Source organism: Motacilla alba, chromosome 3, assembly GCF_015832195.1.
Source record: "Motacilla alba alba isolate MOTALB_02 chromosome 3, Motacilla_alba_V1.0_pri, whole genome shotgun sequence".
Classification (NCBI taxonomy): domain Eukaryota; kingdom Metazoa; phylum Chordata; class Aves; order Passeriformes; family Motacillidae; genus Motacilla; species Motacilla alba.
In genome coordinates, this window is record NC_052018.1 from 56,449,145 (window position 1) to 56,470,517 (window position 21,373).

Sequence of the window (21,373 nt, forward strand, 5' to 3'; positions counted from 1 at the left end):
TTGCAGCCATATTTTCAAATAGAGCAAGGAATGTCTGAAAGACAGACATACTGCACTAAGACATGCAAATAATTTTGTCACTGAGGAACACACGTCCAGGCCGGTATGAGGATGAGATTGATTATTATTTCCCTCTTTTTCTTGGTCACTCTTCGTGTCACTTTTTTTTTCCTTAATAATCAAAATAATTTAAAGTGGACAAGAAGTACTTTCTAAGATAGGTAGTTGGTTTGGCACAAGTATATCTGAGTAGGCTGGGCCCCTTCAGCTTGGGGAAGAGAGAACTCATGACAACAGGTGACAATGTCAACATGACAATGTTACAAGTGCTTTGAGGGAGTGAAGAGGCATCAGGATTTCAGCCACTCTCAGCAAAAATTGAGGGCCCATCACATGAAGATAGTGGGAGCAAGGAAAACCAAGGTAAAATGAGAGCTGGTTTTTTGTGCAGCAGGTGCTAGAACTATGAAATTCACTGCTCAAAGAAGTCAGGCTGCAGGTCAGCTGAGTTCTCCTGGAAACTGGGTGTGTACATAAAAAAAGATACCTTTTATTCTGGAGGCTCTATCAAAGAAGTTTATATTGTTATTGATGTGACTGAAGTACTTGCTTATGTCCAGTGTTGCAGAAAAGATAAAGGACTAGATGGATCCTTTGTCTTAGCTCTTTGTAGCAGTTTTAATGTTTTTATGCTATATATTCCTGCAACTCCACTTTCTAGGAATTGAGAAAAATGTTCCAGTGCCATTAATTGTGAGAGTCCTTACAAATGCTTTCGAAGCAGCTCACCAGCTTTAGTCAAGGCTGACAGCTACAGTGACATTTCTGAAATAGTAATGGGATAGAAGTTTTTTGAAAATCATTGGCAAGAACAATAAACACATCCAGATGATACATGGAATTACAGACTGGCTGGGGTTGGAAGGGAATTCTGGAGGTCATCTTGTCCAATCATCACACAGGGAGGGCCACTTAGAGCCAGTTACCCAGACCCCAGGAAAAGACTTAAGCATTCATCCAAAACAGAAGAGAAAGTGTAAAGAAGAAAGATGGGGGAAAAGATTTGCTAAATTTTATAGCTCATTTATCTCAGCTCTTACTGCAGAAATTTTACTCTGAAATATTTGGGAGGACAGAGGGGATAGGAATTGTACTTTAAAAATCTGAATTTGACTTTATTGAGCTGTTTAGTACTTAGTCTTCCTATTTATTACCTCATTTCCTTGGCATAATTGCACTATGCCCTATGACTAAGATGTTATAAATAAACTTCATCTAAAAATGACTCATAGCTCTCAAATATATAATATCAAATTATGAAAGTAATCCATATACAATGCATTAATATTTCAGCAGAATCCAAATAATTGTTATGTATTGAATTGAATATATCTAAAAATACACAGATCTGACCATAACTTTGACTCCCATTGTAATAGTGCAAAATAGCATGATGAACTTGAAAAAAATCGTATTGCCAGGTCCATGAGAGCTTTCAAACACAACAAATCTGCCTTGGCAAACAAATTCTCCTGTTGTAAACTAAGTAGAAGCCTTTCTCTCTGTTGTTATGTCCAGGATGTTGCTGGTTACCTAATACCCACTCAGCCTTTCCTCATATAATTTAGAATTTTAGTTCAAAAATATGCCTTGGGATATTTCACATATGAAAGGAACAATTTAAATGCCATTTTTATTTTCTGTCATGCCAAGGGGCAAATGTAATAGCCTTACACAATGTTGCACCATGCTGCATGGGCTGATGTGATATTACATAACATTGTCTAGCTACTGAAAGAAACAAATGTTTCCACCATACACACAAAAAGCCCCAAAAGCAGGGGTCTTTTCAGCACTGTGAATGAGCACAACAATACAGACACCATGAGGAACAAATCTGGCTTTCAGCCCAACTCATTCAGATAAGATGCAAGACCACTGCTCCTACTGTGCTCACATTGGCCAGGAATGAACCAGGAAATGTTCTGTTTAATCTCCCAGCAAAAGGAACTGGATCCTGCCCTGTAGGATGGTGGTCTCCTTTTTGCTCAAAAATTACAGTGTTGGTAAGTTTGACAATTATTTGTGTGTCTTCTATTTCTATTTCAGTCACAAAACCAAGGTCAAAATTGAAATTTACTGTTTGTCCACATTCCTGTGGAAACATAAGGGATGTTCAAGAAGCCAGCCATGCTCCTTAAGAAAAAAGGGTCACTACTGGACCATTACCAAGTATCTACACACTATTCCCTGTGTGATATTTGGAGCTGTCCTGTGCAGGGTCAGGAGCTGGACTCAATGATCCTTGTGAGTCCCTGCCAACTCAGGGTATTCTATTGTTCTATGAAGGTTCAGAGAATGACTTAACAATCTGTAACCAAATTTGACCTTTTTCCTTTCTCTCTTGCACACCTTCAGCATGCTACCCCTGTTACTCTAGACATGTAGCCTCTGCTCAAGGAACATACTGCTGCTGTAGCAGGGAGCCCTGAACTGAGATCATCCTTTTGAATAAAGACTTGTGTGTGAGCAACAAGGGTATGACTTGAGAGTAAGATGGTTTCTAACAATCAGACTTCAGACACTGTTGAAAGAAAAAACCAAAAAGATTAGCCAGCAAAATTTTAAGGCAAAGGTAAGACTGTACTTTGAAACATATGTCCTCCACAAAGTACTTGCACTAAGCCATTTATGCAGTGGTGTTAGAAGAAGATGGTAACGCATCTGGCTAAAGTTCTTGTGAGAGGTTTGTGTGCTCAGACACTGTAATTGCCAGCTCCCTCTGGGATGACTAAGAAAAACCGTCATATTTCAAGCCATCATTTTGCTATTAAAATCAGAACTCTGTTCTTGCAAAAATAAGTGTATTATAAACCCTGAGAAATTGCTGGATTTTAGTGTCTTAATGAAGGATGCCGTGAATCAATTATAGACCAATCATTTTTCAATTTATTGGGTTTTTTCAGATGATGACAATAAAAATAAAGTGCAAGAAACAAGAGCTGGTGATAGACAGGTTATGGAATGTGAAAATATGAAGCAAAGCTGTGCTTCCTCCTGTTTGGCAAATTGATATAATACAGCAAACAGAGGAAACAGAGGCATCACATCTTTAGCAAATAGAACATTACATATTTATGAGTAAAGCTGAAGAAAACATATGAATATTCATCTAATTATCTATTCAAATACATGTCCGTTTTCTACGTTAACATGTTCAGTTTTCTTTCTCAAGGTCTTGAATAAGCTTTTCCCATTACAATTTGAAGTGTGATTTTACAACAATAATTAAGAACCACTTTTCTGCAATATTGAATCATGAAGGATCACTGGAGAATTAAGGCAAAAAGCAGGCTAGTTTAGAGAAACTGTCAAAGAAGATATGAGATCTTCCCTAGAGATACTTCTTCTCTTACACTCTGTGAAACAAAATCTTATTTATGTAGTGCAGGATTTTAAAAATCTTTCCCTAACCATAAAGAAAGATGTTCTGATGATGACAGCCAAAAGTCCTCCTGAAAGTGATATGGCACTTCAATCTTAAGTGGTGTTATAAATAACAACATTACAAATAAGTGTCTGTCTCAGTTTAGGACTGGTACTGCTCAGTTTAGTGCCCCCACTGAGACTCTCCAAACCATGTGCCACTCTTTTGCTCCCCTGCTTTCTCCTCCCACTCTCCTCTGCAGTGGGATGGAGAGGAGAATTGGGGGCACAAAAGACAAAGATCATGGGCTGGGATAACAAAAATTTACTGGAAGCAAAAATGAGATAAGACAATGAACAGCAACAGCAACAATATCAAAGACAGAGGGTACAAGAAAGAAAGAATTCACATGGAACATCCTCCCCCTCCACCCCCCAACAACAGACAAAACCAGATGACTCCCTCTGCCACATTTGGCAAGACCAGGGAGCCTTCTCCCCAGAAGAGAGTCCCTTTTCCCTACCCTAGGCAATGATGTGAGGAGGTATAGAAAGACCTCTGGGTCCTGGCCACTGCAAAAAAATTAACTCTGTCCTGACCAGAACCAGGATAATGGTTAAATAAAAACTCAGCTGAAGTTTATCAGAGTTCATGCACTTCAGTGAAGTGAGATAACAGTGTCCAGTGTCTGCCACAAATTGTAGCTCAGTTAGTGGTTCCACTTGTAAACCATTAAAAATCTGCTTTTACAGTATTTTAGATTTAAACTAAGCCAAGCCAGCAGTGCCACAACAAAGTGCACCTGAGGATGATGAACTCAGTTTGATGGATGTCTCAAAGTCTCTTACAATCTCCATGTAAGGTACAACTGCAAGGTTCAGCTGCTGATCAGACAGCTGTCTCTTTCACATCCCAGTCTGGGAATTCATCTTCAATTCCAAGTCCCAGAACAGAGGAGAGAAAGGCAACATACAGATTCAACTAACAGAAAAAAATTTGGAAGGAAGCTGAACACATCACTGATTGTTCCTGCTTCCTAAGGCAGGGCAAGCATCTGGTACATGAGGTGCTTCCTCAGAGCCTTTCCCTAGGGTATTTTCAGGGACCTCCTGCTACTTGCAGCCATTCCCCAACCAGTCCATTCCAGCACTTTGCTATCATTTTTAAGAAAAAGAAAAAAAGGAAAAAAATGTAGAATGTCTGAGTCTTTATAAAGAACAGTTGTTAGTTTTATAGAGTTTCATATATTCTCACTGTCTGAGGATAAATCACACTGACACAGTCTAAATTGTCAGAGTATCACAGTCTAAGCTAGAAAACATAATATCTTCTTTCCAAAGCAAAGATAAATGCTAGATCCTGAGGTGTTTCTGGCATATAGGCAAACATTGTCTCATGGGTCAACACAAGCCGGTTGTAGAAAAGAAAAGCAATTTCTGTAATAGTTATGGCTCTCTTGTCCAGAGCCATGTCAAAATGGTTCTGAGTCAGAGAAATGCTTACTCCACGAAGGAAGCTCCACACAGTCTTTTTGTTCACAAAAAGATGAAGGCTGATCTGAGCAGAGGCTCTACTCTGAAGAAAAGGAGGTTATTCTTAATAAATAGCAAAATACTGGAAGAGCAAGACAGAAGAATTATTGCGAAGTGGTGAGAAAAAGGGTAACACAGGGCAGGAGAGAACCACCTGGGATATGGCAGATCTAATTTCACACTAACAGGGCCAACAACTTTGTATAAATGAGAGTATGAATATGCTGTGTTCCGTCTTTGCTTCCCTGATTATCTTTAGCTATTGGCAGCATGAATTATGCAGGCCCCCAGCTAGGCTGTGCATTTACAGTTGCAAAATAAAAGCCAAGTCAAAAAGCTTGCTACCCCTTTTTCCTTGTTATTTTCATCTCACTCGCCATTTATTATAATGAAGGTGATGATATCTGAATCCTATACAAAATTGGGCTGAAAAATCCCCAAAAAACAAGACATGCCCTGGTGCAACAGGGCAGTTACTGATGGGCCAGACACTAAGTGCACAGATGGTCTCCCTGAACCAGGAGAGATTGTTTGAATGATGTTCTGCATAGTCTTAGGGTCTTCATGGGATGTGAGATGTGTCTTTGCAGGTACTTTGCAGGGGACACACAGTAAATCATACACAATGCTATCCATATTCAGGATGTATTATTTTAGTGTACAGCAAATAGTCTGAGCACACACCCTGCTTGCTTACAAAGCGACTGCTTGTCACTGGAGGTATCATAGGCCCACTAAAGCAAGATTACTCTCATACAAGGCAGTGATGAACAGCTTTCATTTCAGTCACATCCCATTTTTTGTCTACCATGGCAAGAGCTATTCCATTGCTCTGAATGATAAAGCGACTACAGGCACCAGAGCAATTAAAGATTTATAGTAGTGTAAATAATTAACACTCCCCCTTTCCACTGAACATAAAAGTCATGCTTAGATGAATACAAAAACAGCAGTAAATTCACACCAGGCAGTTGAAACCAATTTATCTATGATACATCTCAGAAGTCTCACATCATCTCTCAAAAGAACATTTTCTGTTAGTCAAGCTATATTGGATATAAAGTTATATATTAGATAGAAAGTTATATATTGCATATTTACTTGATTTTTCAAAACAATGAAGATGTCTCCTATTTCAGAATTCCATTTTAAAACCAGTCTGTTTTGTGTTTAGACTCAGCATAGTTACATGCTGAGCTCTTCACGTTCTGGAGACTGTACCATCCTTTCATCCGGACACCAGCACTCTTGTTGCCATCTGGAAACTTCATGATAAGAGAATTTTTTCCCCTTTGCCATTTAGGCGCTACTCTATTAGGTACCACTTTTTTTTGCCCTCAATCATTTTTCCACCATAAAAACCACAATCATGGTTGAGTTGAGTACTACTTGAGTAGTACTTAACACAAATGCAGGCCTTAATTTAGAGGCATGCATTATTATGGCCCTACTTTTGTCTCCCATTTTCTTGGTATCATAATGGGATGGCTTAAAATTCCTTTAGAATGTGCCTTTAAAGAACTGTTCAAAAAAAAAAAAAAAAAAGTATGCCAAAGTTAAAATGTTAAAGTTGCAAAGACCAGCAATCAGAAGGGATGAAGCAATGCCAGAAAAAAATGACAACCTGGTAAATTTGGTATAGATCCATCTTTTGCATGCATCATTGTAATGTCATCAGCTGTTCGGTCACCTGCTCTTTACTTACAGGTGTTTTTCTTTCAGTCTCTGCACATAACAATGTTCTTCTGGTATGAATGAAATGTGCTATGTCAAAGGTTATTCTCTGCAATTTCTCTGCCTCAGTTGCTGCAGAGCTGAAGCTGAAGCATGAACAGCAAAGTTGAATAAGCTCAAAAATTCTGTCTCCTAGGGAATTCCAACATTCTCTTTCAGGTACTTCAAGTCACAATTAAAAGCAATACTTCCTGCAAGACAGAAATTATGATGAGGATTTGTTCTATAAAACTGAAAAGTCAGGTAATTTGTCTCAGAAATGTGTTCAGAGCTTGCAGGTTTCTGGTTTCTTACAGGGCAGACTGTTACCAGATTCCCTAGTAGTCAAGAGGAAAGGTAATTTCATGTATCAGCATTTCTGTGTGGCCAGAGAAAAGGCCCTGTCCCCAGGGTCAAGGGGAGAGTTTTTGCCCAGGAAACCATGAAGACATTGCTGACAAGCAGTAATGTGGAGGCAGTGCCTGACCCAGGCTGGTGCTTCTTTCACAGAAGGATTTGGGTGTTCTTGTACCTGGGCCAGGATGTCTGTGCCAAAACCCATCTAATGAATAGGCCTCCAGGCCTTCCTTTTAAACCAGTTTCATTCCACAGTCATTTTTTACAGACAGGGAAACATTATTTTTGTGACAGTCTATTTGTAATGTGTCTTTTTTTCTTTTGTCTTCTTCTCTCTCCTTCTTTTCAGAGTGGTGTAATGTGACCCTTGGCTGCTGGCACCCACATGCCCAACAGCACCTGCAGGAGCCTTTCATGTACAGAACTGGTCTCCAAGTACACAGGGGTCATATTCATTTCTCTTGATAGTCTTTCTTAAAGACATTTGATTCCTGTGACACAAAACTGGTTACTAATTAACAGAGATTCAAAGATTAGTGTAACCAATTCCCCTCCTGCAGCCAGGCAGTGAGGGAGAGGAGGAAGGCCATTATGTGAGCTGCAGAGGACACTGAACCTGCTGCTGCCAATGAAAAGATTCATTATTCATCAGGGTTTCAAGCTGAAAAATTAAACTCAGCTGTTTTTTGTGGCCAGTATTGATTCTCTACATTGCATCACCAACACCTGCACAAGGTATATCATTGCCTTGCTATCAAAATTTCACTTAGGCTTGCCAGTGGGGAAAAAAAGCTTAGAAAATAATTTGCTGTGACATGAATTTGCAGTGCTTTGCAAATTATGGAAATTAAATGACAGCTGAGGAGAAGCCTTCCCTGTTCCATAGAATCCTTAAAGTTGGAAAAGACCTCCAATATCAAGTCTGAACTTCAACCAATTGCATGATACCCTCTAAACCATATGTGAATAAATATGTTTCCCTGAGACAAAAAGAGATGTACAGAGAGAAGAGGCTGAGATACAGCAAAGATTAGGTTCAGTGACTGTGCATACATGCTGCATAGTTTCTTGTGCTGGGAACGGTGGAAATATTTGCAATCTAAATCACACTGTAGAGCAGACTGCTTATGGGTCAGCTCAGCTTTTTTGAGTGTTCTGCTTTGAAGACTCCCAGGCAGCCTGTTGGACCATGGGTGCAAGGAGTTCCCATTCCTAAATGCACACAATGCAAAACATAAAATATCTGGAAAGACAGAAGGCTTTTTCATTTCAATTAGTGAATTTAAAAAAGTTTTAAAATCCCAACAACCACCAATGAAGCAAGCAGGTGTATCTTTTTGTCTCCTTGAGACTATAATGATCTTCTTTACTTCTATTCAAGAAAATTTTTAAGCAGTCTGTAGATTTTTAAGGCTTTTTATTGCATTAAAATGCACTCAGATCAAGGCATATTCTCCATAATGTCCTTCTGCAAAGTATTCAAATATTCATACAATGAGGAAAAATGACTGTAAGTATGTTTTAGTTATCTGTAGTAGTAGTAGTTCAGGTGTTTAAAAGTCTTGTTTTCAGGCAACACTGAATCTCTGCCTTTAAGCACAGAAGATTATCCCAGTACTTCTTGAAAACATTGCAAATAGCTTTACGAATGCACGGATTCATCACAGAGGTTTCCCCTAGAGTCAGAGGATGAACCTTAGGACTTGTGCTCAGAAGCACAAAGTACCTAAGAGTTTTGCACTTGAGGCTTGCAGAGCACATATGAAAAAGCTGCTGTGCCAAGGAGTCTGGGAAACTCATTCTCAAGGTTTTGCAGAGACTCCTGGATTCAGCTGGTGCCTTCTGCCAGCCTGCAGTACTCCCTGAACCAGCTCTGACCGCACAGAGCCTCAGCAAAAGCAGGAGTGAGTGCACAGCTGATTGCTTGTCACCTGCCAACTTACACCCACATCTCAGAAAGCTGATCTCCCACTGGGTACTGCTGCCTCTCTGTCCTGCTCTTGGGACAGCAAGGAAGCAGCTTGGAAAGGGCTGAAAACACAGGCTAGACTGTGACTGGGACCTTATTGTTCTTGTACACATGCTTCCTCTCAGCTACCACATTCATTCCAAAATAATGGGAAAGCTTGTTAGAGAAAGGTATGTGATGCACAGGGGTATAATTTTCCCCAGAGTTTACCAATTCATTTGGCCTCTATCTGAAGAAGGCAGGGAGGGAGGCAGGAAGAACAAATTCAAATTTTAATTTTAATACATGTAGTGAATAAAAGAAACATGTTGAAAGCCCAGAACACTTTTAAAATCTCATCTCTATCTGTCCATACCAAAAATGATTTTTTTTTAATCTATGTAGTATTTTTCTAGCAATCCCTAAGAAGAATTAGGAGTATTAGAAATTACCAAAGAAGTCTGTTGATGATTCTGAGGATAATCATGCATGTTGAGGATGTCTGAATAACTTGAATAACTTAGTTTTCACATTGTAGCTGCATATTTTATTAACCTTAAGCCAAGCCTCTGGATTTATTCTTGTACTTGACACAGCCAACAATACCTCTAAGATGGTCAAATTCACTTTCAGAGAAACTTAATAAGCCAAAAAAAAAAAAAAAAAGCATTACTCTATAGAGGTAGTTTGGCTTCTCTTTGTCTAAGAGCTGGAAAAAATATAAATTAAAAAAAGAAATTTAAATAAAATGGTAAGGACCTGAAATCCTTCCATATGAATTATGACTCCAAAGTGCCAAGAATTCCCCAAAACCAGCCAAATAGGTCAGCATCTGAAGAGCAGCACAGAAGAATCCCAGCCAGTGAGTCAGCTTCATTGGTGGCCAAATTTAAACACCTCTATGCAAAGGCAAGCAGCATGGAGCATAAACAGGAGGAATTAGAGACATGCTCATGCCTGCAGGGCTAAGGCTTACTGGCACCACGGAGATGTAGTGGGACAACTCCTCTGTGGACTGCTGGAATGGATACAGGTTCTTTAGGAACAATAGGCAGGGAAGATGAGGAGACAGGGCTGTCTTCTATGTCAGCGGCCACCTGGAGAGAATGGAGCTCCACCTGGGTAGGGATGAGGATCTGACTGAGAGCTTATGGGTCAGGATTTGAGAGGGCAGGGACAGGTGACGTGTAGGAGTCTGCTGTAGGTCACCTTACCAAGAAGATCAAGTGAGTGCAGGCCTCTAGAGACAGGCATTAGCAGCCTTGCATTCACAAGCTCTGGTGCTCATGGAGGACTTCAACCACCCCAAAATCTCTTGGATGGACAGCACAACAGGGCATAAACAGTCCAGGACCTCCTGCATTGATTATAACTTCCTTGTCCAAGTGGCAGAAGAACCAGCAAGGAGCGGTGCTATGCTGGATCTTGTACTCACCAACGGGAAGAGACTGGTGGGCAATGTGAACCTCAAGGGCAGCCAAGGCTGCAGTAATGATGAATTGGTGAGGTCCAAAATCCTTAGGATAGCAAGGAGGTTGCACAGCAAGCTCCCCAACCTTGCCTTCAGGAGAACAGACTTTTTCTTGGTGAAGCACTGGAACAGGTTGCATAGAGAAGTTGTGGATGCCCCATTCCTAGAAGATTCCATGGCCAGGCTGGATGGCACTTTGAGCAACCTGGTCTAGTGGAAGGTGTCCCTGCCCATGGCAAGGAGTTTGGAACTAGATGACCTTTAAGGAAGGCCCCTTTCAACCCAAAACATTCTTTGATTTTATGATTTTATAATAAGTGCTGATGACAAGGACTGAGATATCATGCTGGTTGGAGTAGGTTTGAAATTGTCATCCATGAGTAGAGTAGTTAAAGTCTCCACCATTAGTTTTCTCTGGCTCAGTAATCAGAAAAACAGAACTGGCTAGCTCTTCCCCTAATGAAGGATAAGTATTTCATCCTGCAGGCAGTAACCATCCTCTTCTTTCACAATTATTCATTGTGCATGTTCATTGACTTATTAGCAGAAGAGTTATAGTCAAGCAGACTTCCTGAATAAACACTGTGTTATTTTACCCTTACTAGTGCATGATACTTCAGAATTATTTCAAAAAACAGAAAAAAGTTGTTCAAAGAGTTTATCACAGAGGCATAGATGACTGACAGCCCCTTCCTCTATCACTTCATGCATTTTTGGTTTGGGAACACTTTGATCTCATGATCCTTTTGGTTCTCAGTTAAGGACATGACATTGGTATATCTCTCCTGGCACTTATTTGTCCATCTCTTGTGCCTTCTTCATTTTCTTGACAGTTTGAAAGGTTCTTCAGACATGAAGCAAGGAAACACTCCTTCCTTTCCTTGTGATCAAATTATCATTCCTGTTCCACCTTCAGACTTGCTATCTCTTTCCTATTTCATATCACACCAGTGAGCCAGAATCTGGCTTTCTGGTAAAAGCTGACATTGTGTCCACAAAAGGACACTTCTCCATGCACCTCAGCATCCTCTTTTTTTTGTCTTTCATTTCCAACCCTGTGTGTGAGCTACCCCAAGCATATTTCCTTTACTATAATTAATTGCCATCACAATGTCTTTATCTTCTGGCAGGTATGAGGCATTGCTCAGGGTGAATTTCACCCAAATTCAATGCTTTGCTTTGCTTTGCATGTAGCAATGATTATAGAAGAAAGGTAAGCACTGTCTTGTCTTTACTGCTGAGACCAAAGCAGAGATTTGCTATATTTGAGATGCAAGACAAGCCTTTTATGTTCAAGCTGCTGCTGTTGATACTTGGAGCTGTACCAGTTGCTCTGTTTCTAATTTGGAGACAAGCAAGCATAGGGGATTATTGGATGTAGCCACATGGTCTATATTTTCTCTCTGACACCCTTTCCTATGTGACCCTAGCCCCCTCCCAAGAGCCAAGCTAAAATGCTTCCATTTGATAACACAGAAAGAAATCTTCCAATTTTAGTAGCCTTCATATGTGGAAAGCCCTCTTATGTGAAATAAAGACCATACCTTGAATTTGGTACAAGAGTAATTAGGTCATAAAAGAACCTGGCAACATACCCCAAGGGTACAGAGGCTCCTATATGGGGAAATTTTTATGTAAACACTTCATTCCAATAGTGAACAGTTAAAATTAGTCCTTTATTATGTATTTTGCATAATCATCAGATAATGCCCAGCCTTCTCTCCTATTTATTCTTTTTTCAAACACTCCTTGTCACCTATATGCGTGCATTGCCATGCAACATCATGTTGTGTAACCACTGGACAGATTACCTGATTTTGCAAACTGAGCTTCACTGTAAGCTAACATGTATCTGATAAGTTAAGTCTGTAATAAAGCCATGTCCATTGCAGATCACCTTGGATTTTAAACGTTGATGAATGGGAACTTACTTCACAAATGCTTTGAGTTTTTTTCATTATTTTCCTATGCCAAAACACTCAGAATAGCAGCTTTCATGCATCAAATGTTTTATAGCATTGGGACAATCTAGCCTCCCCTTTATTATTTTAATCATTTTTCTGCTTTGAATTTTTGGCTGTGTTTTATTCTCTGTAGTCTGAGATTATAGTAGATTCTTATGATGAGAGGTCAAACTGAAAAAAACAGCCCTGCTGGTTCTGTCAACTAAATTCAAACATTACTGTGAAGCTTTATAACAATAATACCTTTCGTGCTACTATATTCTGTAAGCAATTCAAGTGGAATCCCTCTTCTGTGTGGTTTATTATAACTCAACCATAGAAATGTGCTTTGGGCTGAAAGTGGATTTATAAGATTTCTGCCCAGGAGCATACACTTTGTAAAATTTAATTTAAATCAGCTTAGCTATTTTTTTTTTCTTTAAAGACTGAAGAATAAAAACAAAAATAGATTGATATTTTTTTCCTTGGCAGAAAAAAACCCTGATTCTTCTTTCAATAACAAGTAGTCATTTTTCTTGCCCTTCATGAATATACATAATTCCATCATCTTTGAGGAAGGCATGTGGAGGACCATGAAACAAAAAGTCATTTTCCTTTTTTTAAATGGAATATAGAGGCTGTCTGTGCCTCTATATTTCCTGTACTAGGATTTTCTGTGGATACAGGGAACAATATAAAAGTGATATTTTTATTGGAAAGAAAAAAAAGAGGCTACTGCACTTAACTACTTTTCACAACAGTCAAAAGAGAGTTTTATGAAATGGCAGTAGGAAAAAAAATCTCATTCAATGCAGTCTAACTCAGCTTACATACCCATTATACTAGAGATGTGTGGACCCAGCTTTTTTTTTTTTTTTTTTTCTTCTCTGACAGGCATATGCTGAATTTGAGGTGCTTTTATCTGTTTGTTCTCTTGCTTTCACACTTCCTCTGGTGATATTTAAACTCCTGCTGGAAGTATTGCTTATGAAGATCTGCAGGCCTAGGTACATTTCTCTTCAGATTCTGGTTACATGAAGAGCACCTTGATAACCTGCCAGAGGTCATGCAGGCACTGAGCAGATCAGATTGAACAGCAGCTCATCAGACTGGGCTGTGCCATTTCATCTGAGTCTGCAGACCAACTGCTCAGTAACTAACAAAGACTTTGAAAACGTAACAGTGATCTTGCTCATGGAAACTAGGGAAAAAACCTGTCTCATCCATGTAGATGGTCTAATTCAGAGGCCTCTTCAGTATGCTTTCCCTTCCCTTCCCTTCCCTTCCCTTCCCTTCCCTTCCCTTCCCTTCCCTTCCCTTCCCTTCCCTTCCCTTCCCTTCCCTTCCCTTCCCTTCCCTTCCCTTCCCTTCCCTTCCAAGTTAATCCAGACATAGAAAGCTGTCTACAATGAAAATATCACTTAAAGTAAATGAATGAAATCCTGTGTTGGGGAGACATTCTTACCTTCACCTTCTTTAGTGCTTTAGCCCTTGATCAGCAACTTCCAAGGAAAAGAAGATGAGTTATAATAAATCAGCTAAATAGCAGTATAGAGAGAAAATAGGTTGCATTTAAAAGCAACTTGGGAGTGAGGATAATAAAGAAATAATGTCAAAAGAGCCTAATGGGTTTCATGAATACCAAGATAAGAATATCTTTAAAATCTATTTCAATATGTAAAAGTTATTTTAATATGTAATACATTGTTACACTCATCAACATGTATGCATATATTTACAAATACTCAGACATGCACATACATATACATATATATGAATAGTCTTGATGCTAATTTAATCTTAAATTTATCTCAGATTTTAATACTCCCAGGTGTTCAAGATGTTAAAGTATACCATGTGAAGCTGACACATATCCCAGGGCAGGAAGGAAGTAACCTCAAGGCATCTGGCTTCCCACAGTATGTTCACAGGCTGTGTTTGATGCAGGAGACAGTGCAACAATTCACTGGCAAGCTGGAAAGAGCAAGCCCAAGTGACTTGGACAGTGAGCAGTCAGTGAAGAGAAGACAATGCTGCATGTCAGAGATCCTGCAGCCCTGCCATGTCAGATCATGGACCTGGATCCAAACATCCATGTTCAATTTAAATAGTGGATTTCATAGCAGAAGAATAGGCAAGTTCATTCACAACTTGATTTATATCAGATTGACCAAAAGCTAACATGCCTTTCTGCCATGTGGTCCAGACTGCATCCTAAGGGATAGTCTTTCAGTCTATTCACACAGCCAATGTGTTTTTCTGACTTCTCGCATCTCAGTAGCTCTCACATCCCACCTTGGAATCCTGCCATGGACAGGTATTGCTTGTTCCACTCATTTCTATTCATACAGCTTGCTGTCCTATGACCTGTGTTCATCTGAGATATGTTTCACCATTCTTTTCCTCTAGAAGAGAAATTGAGACAGGTTCTTTTATCTTTGTAGCATTTCACACCTCTTCTCAGACTCTTCTCAGCACTATCAAGTGCTAAAGAGGCAATGGAAACACAATGAAATACAAGAAAATTCATTAGAAAAACATTAGAAAAAACTTTCTTATTGTATGTCTGGAACAGGTTGCCTAGAGAGGTTGTGGAGGCTGCATTCCTGGACCAAAACCCACCTGGACATCACCCTGAGCAAACTACTCTCACTGACTCTGCTTGAACAGGGTTTTAGACTAGATGACCTCAAGAGGACACTTCCCACCTCAGTGTTTGTGTGATACAATATCTTGAGGATCATGTCTCATTAATTACTCACTTGATGACTCTTCCTTTCTAAAACTGTATCTAGAAGATTATGACACCTAGGAGTTACATTTCCAAACTTGTTCACACGTCTTGGAAATCACCCTACAAACTTGTGCAAATCTTTCCTCTTCGGGATTCTCCTGAAAACCCTTTCCTGCAATCTCTATAGCCTACAAAAGGAATTTGTCTAGAGGTAGAGAGTTGCTGTGTCTACTTGTTTCTTCAACTGTACTTCCATGTCTGCTCCTCCGTTTATAATTCAGGCTGTAAAAGGCCTGTGATAGAAACTATACCTGGGTTTTTAATGCACCTACCACTGCTGTTTATTGTACATAAGTAGGACTGCTGGACACTCATAAAAAACAAAAAAATAAGTGGGTAACCCCAGAATGATCACAGTATGCTCCAGATTGAGACAAAACTAAAATAAAGGCCTTAACTATTTTCCCTGTTAAGGGATTATTTTGCTTTTACAAATACACAGAAACTGTAAAGCATCCGGAATCCAAAGGATTTCTTTGTTTTCTTTGTTTCATTTAAGTTTTACCAGTTCCATGGAATTCAGTCTGAACTTCATTGGTAACTATGGTGACTAACTGTAATACATGAAGTGACAAAGATGCCTCAGACTTTATTTAGTGGGGAATAAGGAGCAGCTAGAAGCAGAAACTTCTACTTTTCACAGACAGGTCATTCAGTCAGCCACTTGCGTAGCTGTTAATACACAGATGGATTTTGAATCCTTGGCCTCCTGTACGAATAGGTCTGCTTCTCCCTTATTTAATGGTGGTGTGCTGAGTGCAACGAGGCAGGCACTCTCAATGAAGATGATGTTCTGAAGCTGTTCCCATCAAGTGGAGTGGCACTATGTCCTAGACAGACACATTTCTTCCAACTTACCCAGTGCACTGCACCCTGAGCCTAATGCCTGAGCAGAAGTTGTTTTCCCATGTGTTTCTACCTCTCACTGGCAGCAGAGATGATACTGCATTGATTGTAACTAGAAATATACATCCTGCTGTCCTATTTCTTTGATTCAACAGGGGTAGGAGGGAAGACCTTAAGCAGGACTGCAGTTGTGGGTGGCCAATTACCTAGCGGGATGTCTGGGAAAGATCTTTTTGCTCTTTGTACTTCCTTCCAACTGTGCAGAAAGCAATTCATACTTTGCCCCTCTTCTTTCATTTTTGATACCTGTATAAACAGCAAAAGGAATGCTGCAAGCAACAGAAGAAATCCAGACTGACCTTTGTGATGAGAGTGGTCAACTCAGTCCTGAGGCAACAAAATCAGCGATGCTTGTCATTGTCACATACTGATTCCATTGAAACAAAGTAGCAGCTGGAACATTTATCTCAAAAACAATACTGTAGCAGTGTTAAAAGACCAAAATTAGTAGCTTGATTAGAACAATAAAATGTTCTCTTAAGACTTCAGGAGTTGTGCAGAAGATTTTTCTTGCTTTTGGTTAAATATTGGAGTGACATAATACCTATGGTCTCATGTAATATGTTTTGTTATGTTTCATGTGATCAGCCTAAATGTAAATACACATATGTGTAAAATTCAATGTGTGTGTGGCAGTCTGACCCAAATGTCACCAGAATTAACTTCCCTGCCTATGTTTGTCTCTTTTCAATATTCCATACCTAAAGTCTACACTGCATTGTGGAATGCTGCACTGCTTAAGGAACACAAGATTGACTCAATCCTGCTGCATGGACGGGAATAAAAGCCAAACAAATCACTTTCCTACTGGATAACACCCATATTCCTCAGAAACACCTCCCTGACCAAAAGACAGAAGTGCTTATTTCCTCCTGCCAACCCAATTTTTTGTGGGACTGGAGAGTTGCAACCTGGACAGATCAAAGATGGAGAAGTATGGCATAGGTACAGTAAGTTCTAAGATTTGCATACAGAGCACAAGTCATATGAGTTTGAAATATAATGTACAGCTTGCAAAATAAGTAATTAATACTTAGAGATGTTGTTTGAAAAACAAAACAGCTCAAGATCCCTGTCAGCTTGGGTGGCATAACCCAGGGCAGAGTTACAGGCAATAAAAAGCTCACCTGAATATGCCTTGTGGCAGTACCTTCCTCTAAGAAAGAAAATTGTGTGACACACTGGCTTTATCTGCATTTCATGAATGGCCCAGATTCTGTCCTGGTAAGCCTTTGGCTCTACTGGTTTACTATCCTGTTAAACTGGTATCTGGCATTTCAGCTGGGAAGAAGCAGCACCATCTTTGCTTTTGAGGAATTTAGTGTCCCCCTTGAGAGTAGATAGATAGATGACTGTGTCACACTCCTACTCTCTTCCAGAGTGCAGTCCACCAAGTGGTCTCAAATCACACACTGCTTTAAAACAATATTTAAAGTGTGTGTATATTTAGCCACGGATCAAAGTATTTGAGTTTACCCTATGTGTAAAGGAGTTGGGAAGACACCTCTCCCATCTGGCCTGGGAGAGCTCCCAAGGAACCTCTGAATGGTTTGTATTTTTCTCTAAGGCCCCAAATAAATGTCCAACTTTCTAACACACACACACACACACACACACACACACACACACACAGAGACACACCTTGGGGATAAACAATTATTTATGATACAACAAGAAAAATACAAAAAGTATGTCACTATAAATTCTTAAATCAGCTGTTTCACTTTCTAATCTTTAAGCATTTTCTTTGTTTGATATTTCTCTTTGCTCTTTAAAAAGCATTGGCTTATTGATGTTTGGGGAAAGATGATTTATTGCAGTACTAGAACAAAATTAATTCACTTTTAAATGTGAGCTAAGTTTTGCAAAAGAGAATGAGTTCTTCAATGCAAGATCCAAATGCCAGAGTCTCAGCACTGGTTGCACAACTCTGAAGGACAAAAGTTAATGCTACAAACAGAACAACATCATTGTTGATATTTACTCACTGGAGGCTTACTTTTCTTATCGCTAAGACCATTATTTTTATTTACATCTAGAGAGGAAAAAAGTTATGCTGGGCACCTATCATTTCTTTGCAGGTCTAGGGGAAAGCTGGAGAATATAAATTATGTGAATAGCTACATAATCTCTCCTGATTTCTAAAAAACTCAGCTACCATTCAACATTAGCTCACAATGGACCTAACATCTTCCTGCACTTTTCCTTATGTTGATCTGTAAACTTTGTGCAACTTTTTACAGGGCCAGGAGGAAGGAGAGAAAAAGAGAGTGTTTAAAATGCATTGAAATTGTGCTTTGACTTGATTAAACACATATCAGTGTCAGCCAGCAAGCCTGTGATAAGTTACTTAGCAGTGATAAACAAGTGCCATGGGAGAAAAAGTATGTATAAAACAAAAATACTTGAATGTCATTTTCTGATCTACACATCAGGATTCCTTTTTAAAATGCCGCTTTTTAATCATGCCTACATTAACTATTATTTATGTTGCAACTAACCAGAGAACTGGGCAGCAAGATCTTGCATTTCCTAGGTCTGGTTCTGTCCTGCTGGATCTTTGCCATACCAAAATCTGTCTGACCCTGAGGTTTTGTTCATGTTCAGTTCTCATCAACTGCAGACAGCCCCAGAGTTCACAGCATCCTCTCCAGAGCTACTGGAGCAATCTCCTCTCCTAGCTCCCTGCTGACCATCATCCCTGGCAGACAGCTTGATGTCAGCAGCCCTGTATCTGCCAGGTGTCCTCTCCCACCTGAAGATGAGTTTTCCCAAACCCATTTCCCATCTGTTTAAGCCAGAGCTGAAGAGTGTTGCTGGGTTCCTAACCTGTCCTGTGTACCCAGGTCTTTGTTGTGGCCCATATTAACAATAAAATGCTTAGCAGGTACTGCAGCTGGCCCTTCAGCATTCACTGCCCTGCTTCAGTGCTGCCTGCATTGTTTCCTCTCTCCTCTGCCTCCCAGCACTGGATGCTTGACCCGGTTCATTAATAACAGGGGTTCCTAACTATGAATTATGGCACCCAGAACAGAAGTGTACATTTAAAGGACCTGTGATTTCGGCTGTAAAAAATGCTTTTTGTTGAGGAAAAAGTGAAATTGAGGTTCTGACATCTTTGTAATTACGTAAAATACATACAAATATCTACCTTTAGGTCTCTAAAGTCATACATTGAGGTCAGTAGGAAACACATCACACTGTGATCAAGGGTGATACAATTCCCTTAAAGTCAGTTCTCAGAGCTAATGTGCCTATTCTCAAAGCCCAGTGGGCTGCACAGAAGAATAAACTCTCATACCATTTACCAGTATGCATGCAGGGAATCCAGGTTTCACTGCTGTCCTTTGGCAGCCCATTAAAACCCAGGAAAAATTCCTCCTTTCTGAAGAAACACCTGTTCTGTACTGTTGTGACTGCCAGAGCTCCTCAGCCTCTGAAGGCTAGGAAGCGAGAAAGCAATGGGAGTCTCAAGTGGGAAAATTCTTTGCTTCCTCTGTGTTTTGGCAATATGCAAGAATTGGGCAAGTTGATCTGCAGCAGTATTTCCATCCAGGACTTTATTCACATTTGAAGCCAACAGATAAGCTTACTTATTAACTCTCCTGATTTACGTTAACACTTAGCCATGGTGACAAGTACTCTTTGCACCCAGTGCACACTGACTTTGTCTTTCTGCTTGCAAGGAATTCAAGTAGACATTAGTGACGTTAATGAGAAAGAATAAGAGTGTGTATGTAAGCAAAGCTTGAGATATTGGCAGGTACCAAGTCTGCAAAGGCAGCAAGCAGAAAATACTGATTAACACAACATGGTTTGCATGTTCTTTTTATCGAAAGATTTGTTCTTGTTTTGCATTTATTCTTTAAAATATTGATAAGGTTGTTTGATTTCGGTGGTTTTGTTTTTCTTTTTTTTTTTTTCACAGAAGGAATGATAGTTTTTATTCATTTTGTTACAAATACTGGAATTTTTAAAACTTGTTTTGTTCCAGCACAGAGATTATAAAATGCAAGTCCAGAAGCCACTGTTTATTGGTAGAAGTCTCATAATTTGGATATAACTGTGAATCTGGAGATCCACAGAAAATATTTTCTTTGAAGCAGAAAAGATACAGTAGTCATTTCTGCTCAGAAGCACAGAAAATCAGTTTATTTGTCTTTGCATTGCACAGGATTTTGTTATTAAAAACAGAAACACCTACCTGTTTAGCCATGTCAATCAAAGCACCAGCTGCAATTCCCTTGCCTGTTTGCTACTCCAAAACACCAGCATGTGCACAAGTTCTTCACCAACCACAGCTGTGCATGACATGTCTCCTAAGTGAAAGCAGAATCAACTATTTCATATCTATGGCATGAGCTTCTACCAGGACAATTAGTGCCTAGTAGCCACAGTGCTATCAGCCCACACCCAAACTGAGACCTACTTTGGCTGTAGCAGTGACCAACATCAAAAACAGAGCACAAATATCATGTTCTGCTCTTCAAGAGGTCAGGACTGACTGGGATGTGGCAAAATAATAAGTTCAAGGGGCAGAGTAGCTCGGAGTTGTGAGGCAACACAGGGTATAGAGGGAAGAAGGCAACAGGAGGGAGAAAAAAACCTGCAGGAGATTCCAAGACTGGTAGTCCTGAAGGGCATGTGGAGAAAAAGGCAGAAACTTTTAGCCTTGCATTTTAAAAAGAAAGTGGAAACCCCTGTCACTGTACTGTCACACTAACCTCACTTTGCTTAACTGTATAACTCTATCTTCAGATGAAAGGTCAAAATTTAGGTGAAGAGATGACACTTCTCAAACTGTCTTGTCATGGGTCACTTAGGAGGCAGACACTGATCCGTTTTCCTGAACCAGGGGATCAAATCCATGATCCCTAAAGTGTTTCCGATTAACATTTTCTACAGAGCCAGCCTTGGCTGTGTAGCAGGTAGTTTGTAGTTTAACAAGCACACTGCTGCTAGAGCTAACATTGACATAGCTGCAGGTGGATGCCGGTGACGTTAATAGAGATGGATAGGAGAGGAGATGGAAGCCAAACCTAAGATAGCAGCAGAGATTAGGCAGGCATACGAAGGTAGCAAACAGAAAATATTGATTGCTGCTTAGTATAGGACTGTACTCCCAAGCAAGAGCACTCAGCTGACTCAGGAGGCTGTATTTTTCCTCTCACAATTTCACTAAGTCATTTCAGCAATTTTACCCTGTTACCTTCTTCCTCTCTGGCAAGTAAGAATAATTGCCTTCTTCATAATACACTGGCTCCAAGCCAGATAAGTATTCA

The 21,373-nt window shown here is 39.8% G+C and overlaps 1 long non-coding RNA gene across 1 annotated transcript; it reads right to left on the reverse strand.

Moving 5' to 3' along the window:
- Positions 1 to 13,838: 13,838 nt before the first annotated feature.
- Positions 13,839 to 20,790, reverse strand: LOC119699923. Its single transcript, XR_005256598.1, has 3 exons — positions 20,521 to 20,790; positions 20,296 to 20,410; positions 13,839 to 14,796 (listed from the first exon to the last, which is right to left on the reverse strand). It is a non-coding gene; the product is annotated as an uncharacterized LOC119699923 (long non-coding RNA).
- Between the last annotated feature and the right edge of the window lie 583 nt (positions 20,791 to 21,373).